Raw genomic sequence first — 6000 nt, forward strand, 5'->3', positions numbered from 1 at the left:
CTCTTCCAGGCCAGCTCTCTGCTGTGGCCCAGGAGTACAGTGGAGGATGGCCCAAATGCTTGGGCCCTGCACCTGCATGGGAGACCAGAAGAAGCACCTGGCTCCTGCCTTCGGATCAGCGTGGTGCGCTGGCCGCAGCGGCCATTGGAGGGTGAACCAACAGAAAAGGAAGACCTTTCTCTCTGTCTCTATCTCTCTCTCACTGTCCACTCTGCCTGTCAAAAAAATAATAATAAATAAAAAAAATTTAAAAATAGAGAACATTGGAAAAACCCTGCAAGATTTAGGTACCGGCAAAGACTTCTTGGAAAAGACCCTGGAGGCACAGGCAGTCAAAGCCAAAATTAACATTTGGGATTGCATCAAATTGAGAAGTTTCTGTACTGCAAAAGAAACAGGAAAGTGAAGAGGCAACCGACAGAATGGGAAAAAATATTTGCAAACTATGCAACAGATAAAGGATTAATAACCAGAATCTACAAAGAGATCAAGAAACTCCACAACAACAAAACAACCCACTTAAGAGACGGGCCAAAGACCTCAATAGACATTTTTCAAAAGAAGAAATCCAAATGGCCAACAGGCACATGGATCACTAGCAATCAGGGAAATGCAAATCAAAACCACAAAGAGGTTTCACCTCACCCCAGTTAGAATGGCTCACATTCAGAAATCTACCAACAACAGATGCTGGAGAGGATGTGGGGAAAAAGGGACACTAACCCACTGTTGGCTGGAATGCAAACTGGTTAAGCCACTATGGAAGTCAGTTTGGAGATTCCTAAGAAACCCGAATATAACCCTACCGTACAACCCAGCCATCCCACTCCCTGGAATTTACCCAAAGGAAATTAAATTGGCAAACAAAAAAGTGGTCTGCACCTTAATGTTTAGTGCAGCTCAATTCACAGTAGCTAAGACCTGGAATCAACCTAAATGCCCATCAACAGCAGACTGGATAAAGAAATTATGGGATATGTACTCTTTAGAATACTATACAGCAGTAAAAAAAAAATCCAGTCATCTGCAACAAAATGGAGGAATCCTGAAAACATCATGCTGAGTGAAATCAGCCAGTCCCAAAGGGACAAATATCATCTGTTCTCCCTGATCGGTGACAATTAACCGAGCACCAAAAAGGAAACCTGTTGAAGTGAAATGGACACTATGAGAAACAATGACTTGATCAGCCTTTGACCTGATTGTCGATGAACAACTTAATATTTTATGACTTTTACTATTTTTTTCTTCTACTTAATACTATTGGTTGAACTCTAATTAACACTCAATTATTCTTAGGTGTTTAAATTTAACTGAAAAGTGATCTCTGTTAAATATAAAAATGGGAATAAGAGAGGGAGGAAAGGCACAATTTGGGACATTAATGGTAGAGTTAGAAACGTGCCAGAGGATTCCAATTCAATCCCTTCTTGGTGGCATATACCAAAGCCATCTCACTAGTCCAAGTGATCAATTTTAGTTCATAATTGATCATAATGATAGGTCTAACAGTCAAAGAGATCACATAAACAAGACTAGTGTCTGCTAATACTAACTGATAGAATAAGGAGAGAACAATGCAACATGGGAAGCTGGATACACAGCAGACTCATAGAATAACAGATGTCCTAAACAGCACTCTGGATCAGAATTAGCCCTTACAGCATTCGTATCTGGATGAGGAGATCAAAACACTCAGGAAAAAAAAATGACCTAAATAAAAGATCTCTGCGAGTGAGATCCCAGTAGAAAGAACTGGGCTCCATCAAAGAAGGAGGTACCTTTCTCTGAAGGGAGGAGAGAACTTCTAGTTTGACTATGATCTTGTCTAAATAAGATAGGAGTCGGTGAACTCAAAAGGCTTCCATAGCCTTGACAACTCATGACAAGAGCCTAGGGAGATTACTGACGCCATAAACAAGAGTGTTAATTTGTTAAGTCAACAACAGGAGTCACTGTGCACTTACTCCCCATGTAGGATCTCTGCTCTTAATGTGTTGTACAATGTGAATTAATGCTATAACTAGTACTCAAACAGTATTTTACACTTTGTGTTTCGGTGTGGGTGCAAACTGTTGAAATCTTTACTTAATATATACTTTAGTATATATTTGATCTTCTGTATATAAAGAGAATTGAAAATCAATCTTGATGCGAACTGAATGGGAGAGGGAGCAAGAGATGGGAGGGTTGCGGGTGGAGGGAAGTTATAGGGGGAAAAGCCATTGTACTCCATACACTGTACTTTGGAAATTCATATTTATTAAATAAAAGTTAAAAAACGTTTTTAGGATCAAACTTTTAACTCTCATAATTTGTCACTATCTTTGAAAATTATATAAGTAATAAAGTTTTTAAGTTGGAACCCAAGAGAATAAATCAAACTCCTTAATTTCTGTGAAAAGCAAGAGTGCATTGCTATCTTCTATGAATTCTAATGATCAGAAATTAGCATTTGCCATAAGAAGATGTGCTTGTATACTTTCTAGGGGTATTTAGTTATGTCAAAAATTGTAAGGCTGGTCCCATTTACAAGACTACCTTATGACAAACTCTAAGCAAAGTATTTTAGTGAGTGTCCAATTCTTACAAGTAATAACAGGATTCCACTGTGTTTAAAATCATATAGAGCAGGCATTTGGTCTAGCAGTTAGGCTACCAGTTAAGATGCTCACTTCCCACATCAGACTGTTTGAGTCTGATGCCCAGCTCCAGCTCCTGACTCCAGCTTCCTGCTAACAGAGTCCCTGGGAGCCAGTGGTGATGGCTCAAGTAACTGGGTTCCCACCACCCACACAAGTTGAGACACCAGCTTCTTTCTTCAGTTCCCACGCTGGCCCAGCCATTGCTAGACACTGGGAAGTGAACCAGCAGTTGGGAGCTTGCTGATTCACTCTGCCTCTCAAATAAATAAATACGTAATTTTTTTTAATTCCCCTTTCCAAAAGCAAGTATTTTATTAATTTGAGAGTACATGATGTTGCATTAGAACATGAGTTCTGATTAAGAAGTGCTGTGTTTTATCTTACTGAAATCCAAGCAGAAGGATGTAAATTTCAAGCTCAAACCAGAGTCTGTTCCATTGCTATGTCAATTAACAATATGCAGACATAAAATCTTGCTGCTATAAGTGAAGAGATTGTGCAATAGTTCCCTTCAGGGTTCCAGGGGATTCTGATCTAAGCCTGACAGACAAGTTACTGCTGGTTTGCTTTACCACTCAGAGTTAGAATAATTTCAACTACTTAGAAGTTCATCAAACTTGGGAACTCACTGAATAACTTACCTTATTTTTCATGTTATTTCTTATGACATTAATACATACTCATTACTGACAAATCTGGAAAACATTTAAAGGAAAGCCTAAAATAGAAAATGAAATCATTCCTATCCATAGAAGCCAGAGTTTATATATATATATATATATATATACACACACACACACACACACACACAGAGTGTATATTTATATGCATGTACACTCTAGAAATGAGACCAGGATATTTATAGTTTTATAGCTTTTTTTTTCATTACTTAGAAACCTATACTAGCAATCCCTATGCTAACTAGGGCATGCTGTAATATAATAAACCAATCTCTGCAGTAGGCATTCAGATTGCCTTTGGTTTTCCCATCTATGTGACTGTAACAATCATGCACTATAGCCAATGCTGAGATGAGTATCTTCAAATGTAGTTTTCTTATGCATCCCTGACTCTCTCCCAAGGGTAAATTCCTAAAAGTGAAATAGTCAGCTGAAAGAGAACATTTGGTAAATCTGGTATAAGCTGCCAACTTGCCACATTATGCATTACTAATCTTCTTCACATTGTTTTCTAATTAGCTGAGGCCACAGAAGCATCTGTGAATGAAACAAATGACCTGTCTATACTGCTTAAGGAAACTACACATTACCCAGGCATAATGGGCCCACAAAAGCTGTGCCTGTACAGACAAGTGCACACACACTGATTCGCCAGGGGCACCGGGGTGTGGACAGAGCACAGGCCACTGGATCTGGCTTGGAACTGCAGCTCCACCAATGACTGCTTGTGTGGCCCTGGACGGCTTGCAGTTTTCTCAGCTATCCACCGCAGGTCTCTGTGTCCACATCTTTCGGCAGATTCGCCACATAAAGGCATCTGGCACTGCAGACTGCTCTCGCTGAAGTGCCGTGGCCCAGTGAACAACACAGCTTTAAGTCCCACCCCGCCTGCTACTCTGTGGATCCTAGGAAAGTCCCTTGGATCTCTCAGAGATATTTTCTTAATGAAATGCTCAGCTCGTACACCTGTAGTGAGGAATAAATGAGGTCATAAATATAAAGCTCCAAGCACATGCGAGGCACTTTAGTCATTCTGGTTTTTTTTAAGTGGGTTTCACACCCACAATGAGCCAGAAGGCACAGGATGACCAGTCTGTCCAGGGAGCGTGTTGGGACGCAAAGCCCTGAAGGCTGAGCATTCTCCACGGCAGTACCTAAGCCTTCTCCTTCCAGACGGGAGGCTGACTTGACCAGATCTGCACACCAATGTGCACACTGCTATGTCTTCGGTACCACGTGAGGTACCGACATGTGAGCACACTGACAACGTTCCCGAACCAGACGGCCAGGAAGGAGAAGTGGCAGCTCAACACTTCCGGAAACTACCAGTGTTCGTGGGTAAATGGGTTTAAGAAAAAAACTTCCTTTTCCCCCTTCATCCTAGTTTACACATTCCACCCAAGCCAGGATGTCGTGTGGTTTCACCGAAATCGTTCCGTAACACTTTCTATTTCTTTTTGCAAAGGCAGCTCTGGAGACGCCTGGGGGCACCACCTGGCTACGTCACCACCCAACACACTGGCTCCCAACTCCGTCCACCCTACAGGACTCACACATCAGAACCAGCAAACAAGAACCCGAGCCGCGGGCCCTGCGGCCTCTTCCGGAATCCCGTCCCAGGCCACCCGCCGCTCTGCGGGGACAGATGCGGGAGTCGGCGTGCCCGCACCCACCGTCAGCACCGGCGGCACGGGGCCGACCCGAGAGCGCGGCCCCGGGAACCGCTCCGCAGGCGGGCACCGCGCGGTCGGCTCGGCCCGGCCCGGCCCAGCAGAGGCAGGCAGAGGCAGGCGCCGAGCGCCCCAGGCCGCCGGCGGAGAGACCGACCCGAGCGCCGCGCCCCGCACGCGCAGGCCCGCCCCGGCCTCGCCAACGACCCAGAGCCAGGCCGACCCGCTCACGCCGGGCCCGCCGCCGCCGCCGCCGCCGCCGCCATACCTTCTCCTCGCCATCGTAGATGCGCACCCCGCGCTGCTGGATCACCAGGGTCTCATTAAGCTCCAGGAGGCCGCTGGTCCACACGAAGCGGTCCATGGCCGACGCTAAGCCGGCCGCCGCCACTCGCCAGCCCGCCCGCCTACGCCGGCGCCGGCGCTCCCGGCCCGCGAGTCCTGCGCCAGGCGGACGGCGGCGCCCCCTGGCGGCGAGCGTGGCGGAGGTCGCCTTCCAGGGAGGGTGGGCACGGGAAGGGGGGGCGTGTGCGGCGCTCGAGGGCGTGGAGGCGTGCGTGTCGCGCCCCCTGGCGGTCAGTCCGCCAATGGCCTTTTAGACCCTTGCTGGGCAGCGCGGTCCACCCCATCCTAAGCCCTCAGCGTAGAGGGAGCCCACACTGTAGCTTGGACTTCTTATTGTCCTTTACGCCTGCGTATCCGTAGCAGTTTTCTTGTCGGTGCCTGTCATTTCATTAAAGGCTATAATTTTTTCTTCAAATGAGAATTGATGGCACGATTTTTTTTTTATACAGCTGCGTTAAGTCCTTGTGCTCCTTTTCCTTTTCCCTCCTAAGATCGCTTTCATTTAAACATTTCCAGTATTAATACAGACATCCTGAATTTACTCTAGGCTGTATTTCAACATAGAGCTCCCATAATGTATCTGTTGATTGCTGCACACAAAACCCATCCGTGGCTTGCACCTCCCCCACCTCAGGCTTTCGACCCTGCTTATGTATTTTA

General features: G+C 45.7%; 1 pseudogene across 1 annotated transcript in view; it reads right to left on the minus strand.

Annotated features, from left to right (window-relative positions):
- LOC138843813 (cellular tumor antigen p53 pseudogene) overlaps positions 1-5406 on the minus strand; it is a 42363-nt pseudogene extending 36957 nt beyond the window's left edge. Inside the window, exon 1 of the transcript XR_016213319.1 lies at positions 5264-5406. The product of XR_016213319.1 is annotated as a cellular tumor antigen p53 pseudogene (transcript). The remainder of the gene's footprint in view (positions 1-5263) is intronic.
- Positions 5407-6000: the final 594 nt, after the last annotated feature.

This window comes from Oryctolagus cuniculus, chromosome 9 (genome assembly GCF_051225735.1).
Source record: "Oryctolagus cuniculus isolate XC-2025 breed Fujian yellow rabbit chromosome 9, ASM5122573v1, whole genome shotgun sequence".
Classification (NCBI taxonomy): domain Eukaryota; kingdom Metazoa; phylum Chordata; class Mammalia; order Lagomorpha; family Leporidae; genus Oryctolagus; species Oryctolagus cuniculus.